General features: G+C 36.4%; 1 pseudogene; it reads left to right on the top strand.

The window, feature by feature from the left end:
* Positions 1–6,864: 6,864 nt before the first annotated feature.
* Positions 6,865–20,825, top strand: LOC141523363 (alpha-endosulfine pseudogene; annotated as a pseudogene).
* Positions 20,826–22,261: the final 1,436 nt, after the last annotated feature.

The raw sequence follows: 22,261 nt of genomic DNA, 5'->3' as shown, positions 1-22,261 counted from the left end.
ATGATCAAGAATCACATTGGAGGAGAAGGCAGAGTATATACATTGACAAAGACTATATAATTATATATATATATATATATACATATATATATATATATATACTTATGTGCATTACAAAATTCCCTTCCTCCCTCCCTTCCCATCCCCCTTCCCCTCAGTAGTAAACAGTTGAATTAATATACATATTTTTGATAGACATTTTACAAATTAGTCATTTTTGGTATGAGGAATTAGGACTAAGGGAAGAGATACATTAGAGAAAATTTTTATAAAAATGTTCAGATTGTGAAGGGTTTTTTTTGTTGTTTTTTTCTTCCTCTGGATGGGATAACATTGTCCACAGCTGGTCTAATAAAGTTGTCCTAGCTCTCTAATTTGCTAAGAGGAGCTGCTTCCATCATGGTTGATCATCTCACAGTGTTGCTCTTGGTTTTGTTCCACTCACTCAGGAACTGATTCCCTCAGTCATTCCATACTTCTCTAGAGTCCAATCCTTTATGATTTCTTATAGATCAGTAATATGCCATAGTATTCATGTACAATAAATTGTTTAGCCATTCCCCAATTTATGATCAGCCTCTCAATTAACAATTCTTTGTCACTACCAAAAGAGCAGCTATGAATATTTTGCAATATGAGATTTTTCTTCTTTTTGATGATTTCCTCTGGATATAGGCCTAGAATTGGAATCGCTGGGTCAAAGGGAATGAACATTATTGCACTTTGGACATACTTTCATACTACTCTGAAGAATGGTTTGGAGCCATTTGCAACTCCGCCAGCTATGCAGTAATGTCCCAATCCTTCCACAACCTCTCCTAGATTGATCATTTCCCCTTTTTCTCATCTTTGCCAAGCTGAGAAGTATGAAATGATATGATGACTCATAGTTATTTTAATTTGCATTTCTCTATTCAATAATGATTTGGTACATTTGTCAATTTGATTTTATATATATATATGCTATGCATATATGTATATAAATATAAATATAAATATATATATATATATAGCTTTATTTTTTCACTTGAAAACTATCTATTCAAATACTTTGATCCTTTATTAGTTGGGGAATGACTTGTAACCTTATAAAATTGATGCAATTCTCTATATATTTTAGAAATGAGACCCTTATCAGAACTCCTAATTGTGGGGACCAGAGCCAAGATGGTGACAGGAGAAAAGCCTCTCCTAGGTTCTCCAAAATATTTCAAAAATCTTAACAATATGACTCTAACTAAATTTTTGAGAGACAGTACCCACGGAAAGATATAGTGAGGCAATTTTCCAGCCCATGTTAACCTGAAAAAATAGTGGAAAAACTCTGTTCCATGGGATTAGAGGGGTGGCCTGCCAGAGTGAAGAAACTTCAGCCTCCTGGGAACAGCCCCAGAGCATCTGGGAGCCATGGTTCCCTGCAGCAGAAGCAATTTCCTGAGATGTACCCCAGGGAGCATTGGACACAACTTGGAGGATCAGGAGGGAGACCTCTGCCAGAGCCAGCCTGAAGCCCAACCCCTTAGGATGTTTGCAGCTGTCAGCATGGTCAGCTCAGTTGCCGCAGTCTGCTTGCCCAGATCCAGGAAATGGAATCAGGAGCCAGAAAACCGGAGCCTCCAGCCTCCAGGCAACTACACCTTGAGTGTTCAGCCCACTTGAGGTAGAGGAGGGAGACTTCCAAGGTCTGTCCTCTGTCCCTGGAACAAGATTCTGGGGCTCTGACTACGTTCAGATCCTGTTCACAGTCTAGAAGCCCCTCCCATAGATCAGGAACCCCCAGCCCAGTCCCATGGCAGAGGGGTGTGCTTGTGGTCATTTTCAGAACAGGAGAGCAGTCAGAACCTCACATACTGAGGTCCTTGTGGGGGTTTGTCCCAATAATACTCAATAGCTCAGGAAGCACTCCAAAACCAGGCACAGGTTGGGGAAATGAGTAATCAGAGAAAACAGAGGAACTGGATCATTGACAAATACTTTGTCTATGATCCCAAGGAGGATCAAAATAATCTGAAGATGAGGAAGTACAAACTTCTGCATCTAAAGATTCCCCACAATAGAGAAGTTGGGCTCAGGTTATGACAGAGCTCAAAAAAAAAAGATTTTGAAAACAAGTAAAGGAAATAGAAGGAAAAATTGGGAAAAGAAATGAAAGAGATGTAGGAAATGAAAGTCCACATGAAAATGAAGTCCACAGCTTAGTCAAGGAGATCCAAAAAATGCTGAAGAAAATAAGATGTTAAAAAACAGTTTAGGTCAAATGAATAAAAAAGTGCAAAAAGTTATTGAGGAGAAGAATCCTTTAAAAAGCAGAATTGGCCAGAAGTAAAAGGAGGTAAGAGAGCTCTCTGAGGAAAACAAATCCTCCAGCCAAAGGAAGCTGATGACTTTGTGAGAAATCAAGACACAATACTTCAACACTCAAGGAATGAAAAATTAGAAGAAAATGTAAAACATCTTATTGAAGAAACAACTGATTTGTAAACTGGATTCAGCAAAGATAATTTAAAAATTATTGGTATACTTGTAAGTCATGATCAGGAAAAGAGCCTTGACATAATTTTTAAAGAATCCCTACAGGAAAATTGCCCTGATATCCTAGAAGCAGAAAGAAAAATAGAAACTGAGAGAATCCTCCAATCTCCCCTGGAAAGAGATCCAAAAATACCCAACCACCAGGAATATGATAGCCAGGTTCCAGAACTCACAAGTCAAAAAGAAAATATTACAAGCAGCCAGAAGGATGCAATTCAAACATTGTGGAGCTGCAGTCAGGATCACTCAGGAGCTAGCGGCAACTAAATTACGGGCTCTTAGGCTTAGAATATAATATTCTGGAAAGCAAAAGAGCTTGGACTGCAACCAAGAATCAACTACCCAGCAAAACTGAACATCCTCTTCCAGGGGATAGGATGGACTTTCATTGGAACAGGGGAATTTCAAATATTCCTGCTGAAATGACCAGAGCTCAACAGAAGTTTGACCTTCAAGTACAGGACTCAGGTGGAGCATAGAGCATGGAGGAAAAGGGTAAATTATGAGGGACTTAATGATGATGAACTGCATGTATTCCTGCATAGAAAAATGATTCAGGTAGAAGAAGCTTTTATAGATGAAGCACAGGAGAGAGCTAAATTTGAAGATATAATATATTGAAAATTCAAGTCAATGGCTAAAAGGGAATGTACTGGGAATAAGGGAAAGGAAAGGTGGAATAGGCTAAGATATTTCATATAAAAGACTTTTTTTTGCAATGAGATTTTTCAATGATATGGAAGGGGGGGAGGTGAGGTGGGATGAGGGAACCTTCACTCTTATCAGAAATGGCTCAGAGACGAAACAGCATACAACTCAATAGTGTATGGACATCTGGAGTAAGGAGGAGAGAAGGGGACAGGGGGAAGAGGGGGTGATGTGGGTGATAGAGGAGAGGGTAGATCATGGGAGAGAATAGTAAGATATAACATATTATCTTTTTCACCTTTTCAAGGTGCTGGGATTGGGTGGCCTGGTCGGGACCTCAGGGCTGGGTGCTTGCTGGGTTTCTGGGATGTTATGTGGGCTTGGGGACCTCTTGGCCCGGGCTGGTGCTTTGTCTTCTTTGCCACTTGGCTGACCTACAGCACATTTTGGAAGAGGATCAGGGTAAAGGTAGAGAGAGAATATATAGTATATGGTAGTGGGGAGGAATGGATGGAGGGAGTTACAGTCAGTGGACGCAACTGTAGAAAAGTATGGAGGTGGCTTCTGTGGTGGACTTATGAAGAAGAATGTGACACACCTGAGACAGAGCTGAAGGTATCAGAACACATACTGAAACACATTTTTTTCTCTTTCTTTTACTTTATTTCTCAGGACATTCTATATTTTTGTTGGGGAGGGAGTATTATGTTTGCTCTTGAACAAAAATATTTTAGCAAGGTATAAAGAATTGTGGATTTGGAACAGAGACCAAAGACTATTATCTTTAGGATATGATTTCTCTCTTATCATATTCAACTTGGATCAATGTATACCATGGAAATAATGTAAAGCCTAGGACTGCCTTCTGTGGGTGGGGGAGGAGGAAGCAAGATTGGGGAAAAGGTTGTGGAATTCAAAATAAATAAATTTAAAAAAACAACTCCTAGTTGTGAAGATTGTTTCCTAGATTTCTGTTTTCCTTCTAATTTTGGCAACATTGAATTTATTAGTGCAAAACCTTTTTAATCATTCATTTTGTTGTTTATAACATACTCTAATCCCCTTTCCATAGATCTGAATGATAGAGTATTTCTTGGTCTATTAATTTATCTGTGGTGTCACCCTCTATTTCTAAATCCTGTATTTTGGTATGGGGTGTGAGATGTGGATCTTTGCCTAGTTTTTGCTATACTATTTTCCAGGTTTCCCAACAATTTTTGTCAAATAGTTACTTCTTATCCTAGATGCTGCTGTCTTTGTGTTTATCAAGCAGTATATAGCAATCTACTCAGCAGAGTCATTTCTTTTGAATCTGTCCTAATCCACTCTTAACCAATACCAGGTAGCTGTGATAACTGCTACTTTATAGTATAGTTTTAGATATGGTAGAGCTAGGCTACCTTCCATTATCTTCTTTTTTTCCATCAATTCCCTTGCTATTCTTCACCTTTGGTTGCTCCAGATTATTTTTGTTACTATTTTTCCTTAGTAGAACAATTAATTATATGTACTACATATTTTATATATATATATATATGTATATGTATATACATATCAATGCATTCATTTAACTTAGAATACTCTAGATAATCAACACATATTTATCTTCATTCTTGTACCATGGCAGGTGTACATTTTTCATTTCATTTATAATAAAATTTAGTCTTAATATATATGAAAATTGCACATTGTTTTACTTGTTAGGGTCTTGTGAATATTTTACACTTTTTAATCAAAACTTCTTTTCATTCCCTATAAAAATGATTTTCAAAACTTTATTTGAGTTCCTTTGTCATTCTTAAAATTTTCTAGAATGTTAATAATTGAAAACTCACTGACTTTTAAGCTGACCTTCACAGTTATCATTTGAATTTTCATACTTTTTGGTTCTTTTGATAGTTCAGTGATTTTTTAAAGTTAATATGCATTGCAATACTCTCTCTTATGAACACTGTGATAATTGCTTTTTTGGTGATTTTTTTTCAAGTCCTATGTATGGATAGCATAAAAATTTATTTCCTTCTAGTTTTTCATTTTGAATTATAACTTAAATTCCTGTGATTTTTCACTTTTTAAAACACTTATTTGATCTTTCACCCAGTATTAACTTTTGGTTGAATTTCAATAAAATATTATTTATCCATCTGAGAATATCTTTCTAAATGCTGTATTTCTTCCTTTACTATCAATGCTTTGTTCTTATAGTTGCTTCAGGTTCTCTGCCATTTCATAAAATGTAACACTTATCTGAATCAGAACCTTTTCACGTTGCTCATTTTCTCGTTGATTTGGACTTCTCTTTTGGGTACTTTGAGGACAAAAAGCTCTGCCAGAATATGTATTAGTGTGTGTGTGTGTGTGTGTGTGTGTGTGTGTGTGTGTGTGTGTGTGTATCATCTATTGTCCCCTTAAACAATGCTACAATCAGAGATTTAACCCAACTATGTCAGTATGTGTTGAGATGAGGACTTATTATGGCTGCATCGAAAGATGAAGGCAGGAATACTGTATGCAGTTCACATAAACAGACATGCAACTCTAAGCTTGAGTTATCCAGTACTAAAGATAAGAGTATTTATAAAGATGGCAAAAATGTATTTAGTTCTATAAGTACTTTCTATAAGTACTTTGCATGACTTACCTGATCCAATCCTTATCTGAAATACAGCAAGATATAGTAGAGAGTACACGATTTGGAGTTAAAGGATCTGTATTCAAATCATATACTTATTATTGCCTATATGACCAGCAAGGTAAAATATAAAGGATATTGGATAACTTCTGGGCTACCAAGAAGTCAACATGAAACTAGCTTTTCTGTATATACAGTTAAATGAAGCCTCTACAAAAGCCTCTGTTAAAGCTACAAATCCCACCAAAAAAGGATTGAAACAAATTTTCAACTGAAAACATCATGGAGGATCTTCAGTGAAGGGCTGTGTCTTGGGGAGAAAAGAGAAAGTAAAGCCTAGTTAGTCAGAAGAGCAGAAAAGTCTGCAAAAGGGCTTCAAGAAACATTGCTTTCCAGGTCTCTAAAGTTAGATAGTAGTCCAGTTCCTAATATCTAGATAGCAGAGCAGCAGGGTAGGTCCTAATCCCAGATGAAGTCTAAACCTTGGGAACACTGCAACAATAGACAGAAGTAGGTTAGAAACAAATCATTGCATAGACAGATTCTGGGTATAAAGGAGGAAACAAACCTCTATATAGGCAACTCTTGAGCTGCATAGGAAACACTTTGGCAAGCAATAAGCCAGGAATCAGATTCCAGCCCCAGCACAAAAGGTTCAAGACTATATTTCCTATATCCTTGAAGAGGACAGAGCCAACAATCAAAATGAGTAAAAAATAAATCAGAGTACTAACTGTAGAAAGCTACTATTCAGATGGAGATAATAAAAATGCCATTTCAGAAAAAGAAAGCAGTGAAAAATTATCTACATGGGATGGGAGGTCTCAAAGGAGTTTACAAATTGGACACAAGTCCAAAGCTTCATAGAAAAGCTAAAAAAAGGGAGGAGCAGAGCCAAAATGGCAAAGGATGGAAGGAAGTAAGAGGCATGAAATGCCATGAACTCTCCCTCAAACAATTTCAAATGCCTTAAAATTCGAGAGTGGAAGAACCCACCGGAAAAAAAAGTGAAACAGTTTTCCCACCCAAGACAATTTGGAGTTTATGAAAGAATGGTTTATTCCACTGGAGTTGTAATGGGCTGCAACACAGCCTGGGTCTCACTAGAGCAAATTAGCTCCAGTCATCCAGCAACAACCAGCAAGGTGCCTGAGTTCCTGGGGATGCTTGGGTCTGTGGCAGTGGGGGCTGATACAAACCTTTCAGCCCCAGGGATTTCCAAGGACAACTTGGAAGATCAGAGAGAAAACTCTGCTGTACTAGGGTGAGTGGAGGGTTTGGACCAGTGTAGTCCTCGGGGCAGCCCTGGTCCTGGAACCTGTAAGGACCCCCTCCCCCACAGCAGCTCATTCCAGGGACAGTAAGGGAAGTGTGTGATGTTTCTCTGCTTTTACTGTGTCAGGACTCTGTTGCTTTGCTCATACTCAGGTTCAGGTCACAGTCTGGGGTCCAGTCACAGGAAAATGAGTTTTATTGCCATAGCAGTGCAGGGACCTACCTCATAGTTTCAGGACAGGGGGAATGTTTATAGTCATTCCCAGACCTGAACACATTCCAGGAGTGTAGTCAAAGCCTCCCATAAGACCTGGAAAGAATTGAATTCCTGGGGGGGGGGTATCCCCCAAACCCTCAAAAGCTTGGGAAAGTGCATTCTCAACCCTGGAACCAGAGTTTAACCTTAACAAAAGTTAAAATCATTTCATGTGTTTGGGAAATGAGCAAACAACAAAAGAAAAAGAATCTGACCATAGACAATTATTTTGGTCCCATGAAGGATCAAAACACACATTCATAAGGTGGCAAAATCAAAGCATCTGTGTCCAAAGACTCCAAGAAAAATGTGAATTGGTCTCATGCTATGAATGAGCTCAAGAAAGATTTTGAAAAACAAGTAAGGGAGGTAGATGAAAAATTGGGAAGATAAATGAGAACAATGCTGGAAATTCATAAAAACCAAGTTAAAAGTTTGGTGAAAAAGATACAAAAAATACTGAAGAAAATTACATCTTAAAAACCAGTTTAGGTCAAATGGAAAAAAGCAGTCCAAAAGGCCAATGCCTTAAAAAGCAAAATTGGCCAGATGGAAATGAGATACAAAAGTTCTATGAAGAAGATAATACCTTCAAATAAAGAATGGAGCTAAGGGAAGCTGATGGCTTTGTGAGAAATCAAGAAACAATAAAACAAAAAAAATAATGAAAAAGTAGAAGAAAATGTGAAGTATCTTATTTGAAAACCACCTGACTTGGAAAAGAGATGCAGAAGTGAAAATTTAAAAATTATTGGGTTCATTTTTCAAGAAATTCTCCATGAAAATTATGCTGATATCCTAGAAGTAGATGGTAAAATAGAAATTGAATGAATTAACTGATTATTTCCTTAAAGAGATCCCAAAATAAAAACTCCCAAGAATATTATAGTCAAATTCCAGAATCTCAAGTCATGATTACATAGGAAATAGAAACTTCTGCATTAAGGGCTCATAGTCCTTGGACTGTAATATTCCAGATGGAAAAGAGGCTTGGATTACAATTAGAATCACCTATCTGGAAAACTGAAAATTCTCTTTCAGGTTAAAAGACGGATATTTAATGTAATAGGGTACTTTCAAGCTTTCCTATTAAACAGATCAGAGCTAAAAAGAAAGTGATCTCCAAGCACAGGACTAAGTTAAACCATAGAGAGAGTGAATGGGAAGGAAAAATTATGAGGGATTTAATGATGTTTAACTGCTTGCATTCCTGCATGAGAAGATGATAATGATAACCCATATGAATCTTCTCATTTATTAAAGCAATTAGAAGGAGCATATACAGACAAGGCACAGGAGAGAGCTGAATATAAAATTATAATATATTATAGAGTTGTAATTAATACCTATTCATGATATCTTCTAGAATGATAATACTTCATCACATTCATATACTAGTTTGTTCAGTCATTCCTCAACTGCTAGACATCCTCTCAGTTTCCAATTTTTGCCAGTCCATAAAGACCTATTATAAATATTTATGTTGGATCAAAGGGTATTCATAATATTATTTGATGGATTTTTCTTAAATAATAGTGTTTGTGAAAATATTTACTCAGTTCCTCTAGAAGAATGAAGGTGTTATATACACATCAGAGTCTTCTCATGAATGGAAATATGATTCTTACTTACTTGGAGATTATATGGAGGAGAAATCCTTGGCTAAGTTTCTAGACAGCTCAAAGTGAGTGGCAATATGAACTTATTTTCTTTGATATATGATGAGGCAATTTTTTCCTGTAGTCTTGAAATTTTTGATACTAATTTTACTTATAGTCAGAAACAGTATGAACTACAAATATTTGGCATGAAATGATCTCTTGGGCCTAGAACTCAGTTCTTTCTAGTTGTTTTGAGGGAAGTAAAAAACCCTGGGAATTCTAGTTTTTGTTCTCTCTTATTTAGTCAATGATTTTGGGGTAGAGAAACTGGTACATTATTGTTTTTGTTTTGCATTTTTGTTTTAGTTTTTCTTTTCATCCTATAATATAGAATATATGAACAGTTTTGTCTATAAAGTCATTTAAGTGTTATAAGTTTTCTATCAGAAGATAAAGATTTTACCATAAGGGATGGGTTATGATAGAATTGATATTTTGACCCTCATCCCCTTGAAACTTAGATTACTTTTTTTTCCCTAAAAGTTATCACCATCATCACTGAGATTTGATTGTCTCAGGGGAATAAAAATTTCAGGACATCACATATTTGAAGATAAAGTATTCTCAAGGATTTCCAGGTACCTTCTGGTGCCTGTCTGACAGATGATGGACAACCCATAGAGGTTAGAATTTCCCTCAGCTGAATAACCTTGGAATGTTTTTCTTCTACAAAAGTTGAGCAATTCTCCTTTTTCCTTTGTTCAGGAACATGTCGGTGTCTTTTTTCAATACAGTATTGAAGAAAAATCACCAAGGGATTGACCTGATGTGTGTCTAACTTGGAAAAATATCTACAAAACGTGAATACAATCTAAGAATAAATAGAGAAATAGCAGATAATAATGTGTGGTTATAGTCTGCTTTTCTCTGTCTTGACCAGACAGAAAATACTCTATTCAACTTTGGGTGCCATCTTTTAGAAAGGGTATTGACAATTTGGAAGATATATGGATGAGAATATCTATGAGGATGATGAACTCCAAATTATACCATAGTAAAATAATGATATTGGAGATGTTAACTTAAGGTAATAAAAACATTACAGAAACATGATGGTTACCTTCAAGTATTTAAAGAGCTTTCATATACAGAAGAGGGACAAGACTTGTTCTAATTGTCCACAGAAAATCTATAAAGAAATAGGTATAAGTTGTGAAGAGACAATTTTACCCTGATACAATGAAAAAAATGCAGCCCTAAACTTCTAGAAATTAGAACTATCCTAGAATATATTTAACTATTACTGGAATTTTTCAGATGGAAGATGGATGGCTACTTTTCAGTGATATTGTAGAAGGATTAGAATAGATTGAGCTCTGCTTATTTTAGATCTTCTGCCCTCTAATCAAGTAAGCCATATCCTACTCAATTTTTATAAGTAAAACTCCTGTCTCATTTATCCCCAAATTTTACTCAAATATCATTTCTGGATATCCTATGTCTGTTATTAACCCTTGTTCTGATACCATTCATATTCATTAGTACAGTCCTGCTAATGGTCAATTCAAATTAAGTGAAATGGAGAGTTATTCATTGTTCTGGCAATATCCTCCTACTTCCCCTATGTCTCTTCCTTTCAATCAGAAACAATAACTCTGATGACAGGTAAGAAGATATTCCAGAGTCCCAAATCCTTCACTTTTGGACTCATAATATAATCATCCCTAGAGAGTCTTTCAAATTTTCTTCTAGTGGCATATCATTTTTTCCCATACATGAATCATCAGAAGTGGGTGGTAGTTGTCAGTCTTGACAAGTCTCAGGAGACTATATCACATCCTAAACGCACACCCTGGGAAGGTAGCAGGAATCTCTCCCTGTTTTTCCATGTCAGATTGACATACGGTTACCTCTGTACCTCTTGGCAGGGAGTCACCTACCGACATAATATGTCTTCTTTCCAGAGATATAACAGATGTCTGTGTTCTTGGTAGCATCTGTAGATCCAATTTATTCATTCACGTTTCTTTAGAAGCTGTTTACTCCTTAGAGGGTCTGTATCTATTCTCTCTAGAACTTTAAACATATTCTATAACTCTAGATGCTTGCTCAAAAGTAGCTCTTCTCCCCTTCCTTTTTGTCACATTTTCCACAGGTTTCACATTTCACCCTCCCTGATATGTTTGCTAAGTGAGCAGAAAACAATTTCCTCAACCCTTTCATCTTAATGTCCAAGAAATAGTCAGTTTGGATTTATTTGCACAGAAAATTCATTGTCAGTGTTAGAAAGACTAATATGGCATACTGTCCCAGTTTACTAGAATAAGTCCCTTCCCCTCTACACCTGCTGTTGTTGATACTGTACATTGTGGATGAATGACCTTTAGTCTCATGGACTCAGGAGCACTTTTTAACCCTTTACCTGACTTTTCCCTTAAATATAATATTACCAATTTCCTACTGTTTTTTCTAATCTAAAAACCCAGGTAGTCTTGTATATTTACAAGATCAAGTATATCCCATTCCTTCTAGGTTAAGCTCTTCATTCAAAATAAAAATTAAATATGTATAATGAATTTAAAAAGTACTAAATAAGGTTTGCATTTCCATACATATAGCAGACGAAAAAAAGAGATATCTGTATAGGAAACTGAGATTATCTATCATATATAGCTTACTTTTAAATATATATATATATATATATATATATATATATATATATATATATATATATAATAAATTCAGCATGTTATTTTAAAAGCCATCCCGATTATTGATAATTTTTACAGACTTTTTGTTCTGTTTAAAACCCTCTTTTCTTTTTTTCATTCTTTAGTTACCATATCCCTTGATTGACTTGCTTCCCTCATTCACCCCCCCAAAAAAAGAAAAAGTGTTTGTTTTAAACAAATATGCAATGCCAAGCAAAACAAAATCATATGTTACATACTGCATCTTGAGGTCATCACCTCTCTGTCAAGAAGCAGTTAAGCAGTACATTCTTTGTTATTGATCCTCTGCAATCATGTCACCCAACACCTATTACACAGATGAAAAAGTTTAGGCCGAAAAAGATTAAGTGATTTTCTTAAGGTCATGTAGTTTTACAGTAAAGTATTCACTATTTGAACACAAGTCTCCTGATTCCAAAAACAATGCTCCAAGTAGTAGATCTCTTTAAGCCTCTAACTGTTAGAGTGTCAGATATAACCAGACATCTTTAAGAAGTTATTTAGGAAAAACTCCAAGTTTTCTCATCTCCTATGACTTGTATACTCTCTTCATTTGTTTATTCACAGAGTTGTCAAAAATTAAGAATCCAGGACATTATGGGCATGAGTTGGAATTGACAAAAGCACAGAATGGGGAAGACAGAGTGGATCTACCCTTTCCTGACATGAGCCCTTTTGGTCAACAATAGAAGAATGGAGGTGGCTGATTCAAATGAATCAAAACTGTAGCATCTACAATCTCTTAGTCTCTCATCTTGGCTTCTAATTTTGAAGTAATTTTTGAATTGTTCCCTTATATCTTCCTGTTTCAGGATCTTAGTCATAACTTGATAGCAGTGACATGATTGTACCTAATTTCCTTTATATCATCCTGTGGTTAGACACTTAATAGTTGGAAGAACAATAGTAGTTTCAGTTCAACTGTATGGTAAAGTTCATGATAGGAACTAGTGTAAGATTAAAGGTAGATAAGTAAGTTTAGGGATACATATATATATATATATATATATATATATATATATATATATATATGTATGTATGTATGTATGTATGGAGGATCTTGAATGCTAGAGAAGTTTGGATTTTGTCCTGTAGGCAATGGAGAGTCACTGAAGGATTTTGAAAAGGCTTGTGAAACTTAGATCTGTGCTTTAGGGATATAACTTTGGTCATCATTTATAGGTTTCAATGGAGTGGGGAGATCAAAAGTTAATTAACAGGCTAGGTGACTAATGTAATCATCCAGGGGAGAAATACTAATATAGGGTGATTCCAGTGGGAAGGGCAAAGCCTGAATGAATTGGAGGAGAAATATTGAAATAGAGATAGGTAACTGGATTTGGTGGCTGATAAAGGGAGCTAGAATTATATGTTTACTTTATTCTACTACCATGTAGTTTCTTATGGTCAGGATCAGAGGGTAATCTTGCTCTTCATTTTATCCCCAGAACACAACACAATACTGTCTGATGCATACACTTATTAAGGTTCTGGCCTATGCATTATTCATCTCTGACTTGTCCCCTCATTCCCCAATATAGGAGTTAAAAAACCAATGCAATAGGGTGATCTGCATCAGGGTCTATTATCAGAACATAGTTCTATTCTGCCTGACAGCCTTTTTTTCTAGTCACTTTTCCATCTGGGCAAGACATTATGCTCTGGAGTACTTATTCCTTTCAACATCAGAACTGTTACATTGGGATCTATTAGATCATTAGATCTATTAGAGCTGTCTTGATTTGCAGACTACTGTTTCACTTAATTTATTACTCTCAGCCTTTTCTTGCCAGACCCTTGCCACTATATTATTAATATTCTCCTTTCAAATTCAAAATTACCATTATTCCTGGAAAGTTTGTACTAATATGTTAATGCTATTGACTCATTATCATGGTATCTTTCCAAACCAAAGTATCACTCCCTGACTACTACTACTCTTTTGTATTTGTTGTCTTAAATTAGTCAGTATCAGTCAATAAATAATTATTCAGGAGTTACTATGTGCCAGAGACTGGTAGGGATACAAAGATAGGTAAAAGATAACCCTCACACTCATGGAGTTCAAAATCTAATGGGCATGTAGCTAACTGTACAAATAATCTACAACTTCCTAGAAAGCATGGATTCCCAAGGATTTTAGTATTTGTTTTTCAGCAATTTACCCAATGTTTGGCCCCTTGTAGGCTTTTAAGGTCTTGTAGGCTTTTAAGGTATTATCATCTTATTGATTTTGACTTAAAATAGAATTTGATCCATAAACCTAATTACCACTTAAAATATTGTTACAATTGATGATTTAATTATAAACTCCAAACAACTAGAATATAGAAAGGAAATTTTGGAATATAATACATTTGCAAATAGGTGAGAGTCAAAATTCATAGTCAATAGCCTCATTAATATATATATATTTTGGAGAGTAGTCCACTAATGATGTTACATTAATGATATAACAGTGTTTCTTCATATGATCATTCTGAGAGAGTGGTAAAACATTAAAATATAAATTAGACGACCCATAGCATTGGACTGGCTTTGGAAACTGGGACTTCACATTTCTAAAGCAAATCTACTAGTGAAGTGTCAACATTTTTAAATGAAACTTTCACTCCATTCTCCCCCACCCCCCACTTTACATATACTGATATATATGTCTACCTTCCAATTATTAGTTCCTTAACTATATTGTATTTATACTTAGCAATATGTATATGTTATCTCTTTTAATAGAATATATTCTTTCTTGATAAGAACTATTCCACTTCTTTTTTGAAGGAGGAGTAATATGCAGCATGTACTATAATACCTAGACTGTGATCATTATTTAATGTATATTTCTGACTGATTGAATTGTGAATTAATCATGGAATTTTAAAGTCACTTTAAATATGAAAATTCAAAGAAATCCATCAAAACTATGTTTTTCTCCAACTATGACCAGAGTACCATTGATGCAGACCTTTTATTTCCAAATTTTTTTTAAATTTATTTTTATTAAAGATATTGAGTTTTACAATTCCCCACCCCCCCATCTTACTTCCCTGCCACCACTCCCCCACAGAAAGCAATCTGTCAGTCTTTACTTTGTTTCCATGTTGTACATTGATTCAAGCTGAGTGTGATGAGAGAGAAATCATATCTTTAAAGAAGAGACAAGAAGTCTAAGAGGTAACAAGATCAGACAATAAGATATATGTTTTTTTCTAAATTAAAGGGAATAGTCCTTGCATTTTGTTCAAACTCCACAGCTCCTTATGTGGATACAGATGGCACTCTCCTTTGCAGACAGCCCAAAACTGTTCCTGATTGTTGCATTGTTGGAATGAGTGGGTCCTTCAAGGTTGATAATCACTCCCATGTTGCTGTTAGGGTATACAGTGTTTTTGTGATTCTGCTCATCACACTCAGCATCAGTTCATGCAAATCTTTCCAGGCTTCCCTGAAATCCCATCCCTCCTGGTTTCTAATAGAACAATAGTGTTCCATGATGAAAAGACCAGAGCTAAATAGAAAATTTGGACATCTAACAGGAGGTTCAAGAGACACATGAAAAGGTTAAAAGGGGGGGGCGGTAAAAGGAAAAAAAAACGCTATCCAATAAGTTGAAACTGCCTGTATCCCATCATGGCGAAAAAGATTCTCATAAATCTTGAGAATTGTAATTCTAACAGAGATAATATACCTAGCCAGATATGATGGACATTCATGATCTATCCATGAGACTGCTATCTAATGGGATGTAACTGGTTTTAACCCCACTTGGGAGAAAGACTCTAATATCTATCAAGAATTTTAACTCTATTAGATAGAATGTACTTAACTAGAAGTGACAGATACTGAGAATTTTCTATGACTCAGATAGAATGATCTAAGAAAATAACACTACCTCCTTAAAACGGGGGACAGGAAAGAGATGGGAGGAGGGAGGGGATTGAATGGGGTAAATCTCATTACACTAAGAGGTACAAAATACCTATGGTAATAGAGGGGAAGAAGGGAGCAGAGGAGAAAAACCTGAATTTTCTTCTCATCAGACTTGGCTTAAAGTCAACCTACACGTACTCAGTTAACTTACAAAACATCTAACCTTTGAAGCATTAAAAGGGGGAAAAGGGAGGGGGGATGGAGAAAAGGAAGGGGAGTGGAGAAAAAAGTGGAACTAACAAAAGGAAGGGAATGGAAAAGGGAAAAAGGGAAAGGGGAAAGAAAGGGGAGGGCGTGATATAGGAGGGCAAACACTGAAGGGGGTGGTATTCAGAAACAAAATACTGGGGAATATGGATAAAGTGGGCAAAGGGGGAAAATACAAACAGAGGGAAGATAGCATGGAGGGCAATAAAGAATTAGTAATCATAACTTTGAATGTGAATGGGATGAACTCTCCCTTAAAATGTAAGCAAATAGCAGAGTGGATTAAAAACCAGAATTCTACAATATGCTGCTTACAAGAAACTCATTTGAAGCAGAGAGATACATATAGAGTAAAGGTAAAAGGTTGGAGCAAAACATATTTTGCTTCATCTGAAGAAAAAAAAAGCAGGCGGACCAAGTTTATTTTTTAAGTAAATAAAAAAAAGATATTGGAAACTTTTTGTTTCAAGGAATAAGAGAGTCTACATTCTTTGGCTCTCCTATCAAAACTCACCTGTAAAGGCACAAATAAAAAAGAGTACTCGCTGGGCAAGAGCTATCTTTCCTTTCTTTATTGGAAGACATACATTTCCTTAGACCTCTTCCACTCATTCATGCATCATTGCAATCAGACTTGATAAACAGTGATATCTCTTTTCTTCTATGCCCCAGGGACAGGTCCATGGGAATTGGGGAGAGGTTCGCATTGGAATCATCTCTCATTGTTTATTTTGAGTTATGTGAAAGTAGGTCAATTCTTAAGAGAAACTGCAACATCTTACCTGCAATGTTTAGACATTAAATGTGGATAACAGAAGTTCTATCTTCATATCATTCATGACCAATCAAAAGGTTCTATGCTGCTATCAGGCCTTGCTTTTTTATTTTTCTTTATATTCACCAAAATGAGGAAAGGAAGCTTCAGAATAACCATTCTGCCAAGCAACATCTACCAATGAGATGAACTTGTGAATATTACTTTTAGAACCCTAGTGTCTGAGAGCCAGAAGAGATCTCAATGGATATCTGCCTGAACCTAAACAGAAAGCTTCTCTATAACATCAGGTTTTTATCCAACCTCTAGTTGCATACCTCCAGTGACAAGGAATATAGTGCTGGGGGCAGACCATTTTGTTTCTGGAGAATTCTAATTGTGAGGGAAAATGTTTCTCACTTCAAGTCAATACATTCTTGCCTGTAACCTTTCTCCCATTGCTCCTAGTTTTTCTTTTTGGTATCAAGCCCACATCAAATCTTTCTGTGGTAGATTTTGTGTGAGAGTGAGACTGCTAAAGCCAGATACTATTTACAAAGCTGATAGCAGCCTTAAAAAACTTCCTGAAGTATATTCCTTTCAGAGCAGATAAGCTTTCTCAATCTAAAGTTATATGTCAAAGAGATTTCGGCCTCTTTATATTTCTTATTGTATAGTATGTACATAACCTGAGTCATTTTGATGTAAGCCAACCCACTCACCCAGAATATGGGTATTTAAATGAAAGATAATGTTCCCATAAAATGAAAACTCCATCTCATTTTAAGAGTCATCATTATTACATTTCTTCCCCATAAGAAAAAGACTTTCAGAAACCTTTTGTTTTTATAATCAACAAACATGAATGTCCCCTGAGGACTATACAACTTAGAGTGAAATATTTTCTCCCATATCAAATTTTTCAAAAACCCTTTATTTAGATGTTCCTTTACTAATTTTCCATTCTAAATTGTATTTTTCTTATCTGTGCACTTATCAGATCTGAACAATAGAATGACATCTCTTTGAAGGCTTGTATTGTGTCCTTTTAAATTTTTTTGTATCCCCATACCTCACATTGTTCCTTGCATGTAGATATAAAACAAACATTTGTTGAATAAAATTAATTAACCTTCCACAGAGATCTAATGCTCTGCTTATTAAGAATGAAGTGGTCAATAAAACATGACCATGGTGGAACAGATGGTGAAATATTCCTTCTTTTTTGATAGAGAGAAAGGAAACTAGAAGTGCAGAATCTTGCAAATATTGTCAAATTTGGTTGATGTGTTGCCTCATTTTCTTGATTTTTTTTCTCCTCTTTGTTTTAAGACAAATAATTTTTTTGGTAATGTTTAGGGTAAATTTTATGAGGTAAATAACTAAGATGTTAAAGCAAATGATATAAATAAAACATCATGATAGTACTAGGGATAATAAAAGCCCCTTCAAAGTTGAATTCTTTGCTCATGCTATTCTGACAAAACAAGGAGACACTAGCCAAGGTGATGGATAGCAGGCACTCCATGTTAGAGGATTACTAACAAAACTGTGAAAACCTGGAAAGAAGTCTGAAGTGCACATTATTGGAATCTGGCAGTCTAATAGGGTTAGCATCCAAGCCTAGGTATTACAACTCTTCTTATGGATCTAAGATACAGATGAAGTGGCATTGCCAAACTTAAAAATTATGTGATCAATTTGACACAGAGGACAGCAGAGTGAATGGTACTTCATATTTTTATAAAATAAGAAGGCAAGATATACTAGAGAACATTTAGAAATAACAATACTTCCTTGGAAATGCTTTAGGGTAAAAGGCACTTACTACTAAATCAGACAATTTATGAGTATCATGAAATAGACAAAAGATATGAAATAATTTGATAAAGAACATTATCTAATAAAGTTATTTCCTTACTTTACTCAAATGGCTTCCTGTTGCCTTTAGGATCAAAGGCAAGTTTATCTGGGTGATTTTAAAGCCCTTCAAAACATAGACCCAATTTACCATCCCAATCTATTTATTCCCCTTCTCCAAACCTAAAATCTAGATATTTGTACTTCTTTTTATTCATACCTGTCACTCAATCCTTGTTATTTCTTTATACTGCTCCTACCATCAAATCCATGTACTTCGATTGCCCCTCAAAAAAAAATCCTTTCTTTCTTTCAAAACTCTTTCATATATCATTTATTTTAAGGCTTTCCTAATCCCTCTAGCTTCTTGTGCTTGAATAAATTACATTGATAAAATTCTGTTAAGGAAGGTTATATTTCATTTCATTTTTGTAACCCAAGTGACTAACCCAGGACTTGGAATATGGTAGGCACTAAATAGATGTCCACCCAGGAATTGATTACACACTGGTACTACAGTGTAATAAGATTAGGTTTGTTGGTTTTGAGGTCACTGACAGTCTCTCCATAAGTGATGCTATGGCATATAGAATCTATTCATGGAAACAATTTTTATTTAGTCCTACTGGTCTTGATGTCATCATGATAATCTCCCCTTTTCTTTTCTCTTTGTTTTTGCAAGGCAAATGGGGTTAAGTGGCTTGCCCAAGGCCACACAGCTAAGTAATTATTAAGTGACTGAGACCAGATTTGAACCCAGGTACTCCTGACTCCAGGGCCAGGGCTTTATCCCCTGCGCCACCTAGCCACCCCAATAATCTCCCTTTAAGGAAAGCTGTAAACTTAAAGAATATACTCAGGAAAAGTTGCTAACAATATCTTTGAAGATTAGTACTGGTTTGTGCCCCAAGTAATATTTTGTTTAGAATCAGCTTTTTTTCTTCCTGATAATAACACTTCCAAATTATATTTTGCTTCATTACTCATATGTAAATCATCCTGCTCCCAAAAATCAGAGTATTAGAACCACATTCTCAGAAAGGAACTTTGGGAGCACAAGCTCCCTTCTAGCAGGATAACACTTTCCTGACTAAGCAAGCCTTTCCTGCTGAATGGACACATTTCTGTTAGTGTGCAGACTTGAAGTGTGTTTTGGGTCCCCTTTTCTATCTCCCTTTCCCCCTCTTCCTCATTTGCCAAACTGGCATAAGATATCTATATATCTATCTATCTATCTATCTATATATATATATAATAACAAAATTTTAAGCAGATGTAAATTATTACATTCAAATTATTTTTTCTGATATTATCAAATTCAAGTTATGCAACATATTATAGAATGACAATTGTAGGATAATTGTAAGAAGTGGCAATTTCTAAGTCCAGTTTAGATGACAGCTAGGTGGAGTAATGGATAGAACATTAGATTTGGAGTCAGGGAGTCCTGAGTTCAAGGTTAATCTCAGACACTTAGTAGCTATGACTCACTTAACCACTGTTTGCCTCAGTTTCATTATCTGTTAAGTAAATGCTTTTTATCACCAAGCCACTAAGGGTGTGGTGAGGAAAAATGAGATATTATTCATTAAGCACTTTGCAAACCTTAACATGCAATATAAATTCTATTCATTATAATTATTTTTAATAATCTTATTTATTTTTCCAACTACATGCTTAGTTTTCAACAGTCACTTTTTCATAAGGTTTTGAGTTCCATAATTTTCTCCTTCCCTCCCTTCCTTCTCCCTGAATATGTTATATATGTGTAACGATGTCAAACATAATTCCATATTAATCATGTTATTAAAAAAGAATCAGAACAAAAAGAGAAAGCTTTAGAGGAAAAAATAAAACATAAAAAATTTTTAAAATTGAAAATAGTATGCTTTGGGTCTCCATTTTGACTGAGCTACCCCAGTGACAGGAGCCCAGCAGGCAGGCGCAGCTTCTCCCCCTTCCCCTTCCCCTCCCCCTTCCCTATTCCTTTCGCTGCCCCACGCACCCCGTATTCCAATTGCCCCGAACCTGCCACGGCCCAGATACAGGAGGCTGAAAACCCCTTGGAGGAGACGGGAGAGTAGAAGCAGGACACTGAGGGGAAGGAGGGTATTATTCTACCTGAGAGAGCTGAGGAGGCAAAACTAAAGGCCAAATACCCAAGCCTGGGACAAAAGCCGGGGGGCTCAGACTTCCTCATGAAGAGACTCCAGAAGGGGCAAAAGTCTTTGACTCAGGAGACTACAACATGGCCAAAGGCACAATGAAGAACAAACAGCTGCCAAGTGCAGGACCAGATAAGAGCTTGTTGACAGGCGATCACATTCCTACACCACAGAACCTGCCCCAGAGAAAGTCCTCCCTCGTCACCAGCAAATTTGTGGGTGGCCAAGTTGAATGATGCTTCCCGGGGTTCCTGAAAGATCCTGAGATGCTGCCCCCTAGTACCTGTGCTGGCTCCTGTCCCTCCTTGCCTTAGTGCCTAGGGTGTCAGGAGGTGGCCTGGGTGCAGGCCAGAGAGGCAGAAGCCTCTGCCTGACGGTATCCCAGCACATGGCGCCCTTTGGGTTGAACACTAAGACCTTGAATCTTTTTTTGTAAGTTTTATTTTTCCAAACATCTGGGAAAAATCTCTATGAAATCCTGGCGTGGGGTTGAGAGGGCGGATTGGGTGGGGGGAAATGGGGTAATATGAATTGGGACTTGGAGCAAAAAAAAATTTCTGTAGCCCCTGGTTGGTCAAGGCTGAATTGTGGGACTGCTATAGGGAAAAGGGACTGAAGATTAAAGGATTGGTCCAATTCCACAGAAAAATACCTTATGGCCTGGGATTCATCCAGTGATTTAGTGCCAGGTAAATGGGACTGTCCATACAGACCAAATGCTGCAAAGGCAGCTCCCTTGCCTCTATAAAACAGGCTGGGAAACTTAACTCTGTACCTAACTGTTTTTTGAGGATTGCTAGCCCTTTAAAGTAGAGCTTATTTGGGAACTGGGCCTGTGAGTCTGGGGAGGCATCAATGTGCAGGAGCCCCAAAGAGTCTAGGGAACTTTTTCAGTATTTGAAATTTAAAAAACACCCATAACACACCCCCCAAAAGAAAATAGTATGCTTTGGTCTGCATTCTGACTTCATAATTCCTTTTCTGGATGTGGATGGTATTTCCCGTCACTGTGGACCAATCAGGGACATCAGGGAAAACAAAGCTAATGAATTCAGATGCTGAGAATAAAGTATAAGACCATGAGAATCAATTCAATGAAAAGATTTATTGGCAAATAAGGAAGAGGGGGAAAGGGAGATAGAAAAGAGAATCCTTTGATCTTTGCTCTGCTAAGAAGAGATAGATCTTTCAAAGCTGATTATCACACAATATTGTTGTTAATATGTAAGATGTTCTGGTGTGGCTAGGTGGTGCAGTGGATAGAGCACCGGCCCTAAAGTCAGGAGTACCTGAGTTCAAATACAGCCTCAGACACTTAATAATTACCTAGCTGTTTGGCCTTGGGCAATCCACTTAACCCCATTGCCCTGCAAAAACCTAAAAAAATGTATTATGTTCTTCCAGTTCTGCTCACTTCACTCAGCAACAATTTATATAAGTCTTTCCAGGATTTTCTGAAATCCACCAGCTCATAATTTCTTTCAGAACAATGGTGCTGCACCACATTCATATATCATAATTTGTTTAGCCATTCCTCAATTGATGAGCATCCCTTCAATTTCTAGATCCTTAGCACCACAAAAAGAGCTGCTATAAATATTGTAGTACATGTGGATTTCTGCCTCCCCCCACTCTTTCATGAGTTCTTGGGATACAGATACCTTGTAATGTT

Source organism: Macrotis lagotis, chromosome 1, assembly GCF_037893015.1.
Source record: "Macrotis lagotis isolate mMagLag1 chromosome 1, bilby.v1.9.chrom.fasta, whole genome shotgun sequence".
Taxonomy (NCBI): Eukaryota; Metazoa; Chordata; class Mammalia; order Peramelemorphia; family Peramelidae; genus Macrotis; species Macrotis lagotis.
The sequence above is the reverse complement of the archived record's forward strand: the minus strand, read 5'-3'. Positions and strand labels throughout refer to the sequence as shown.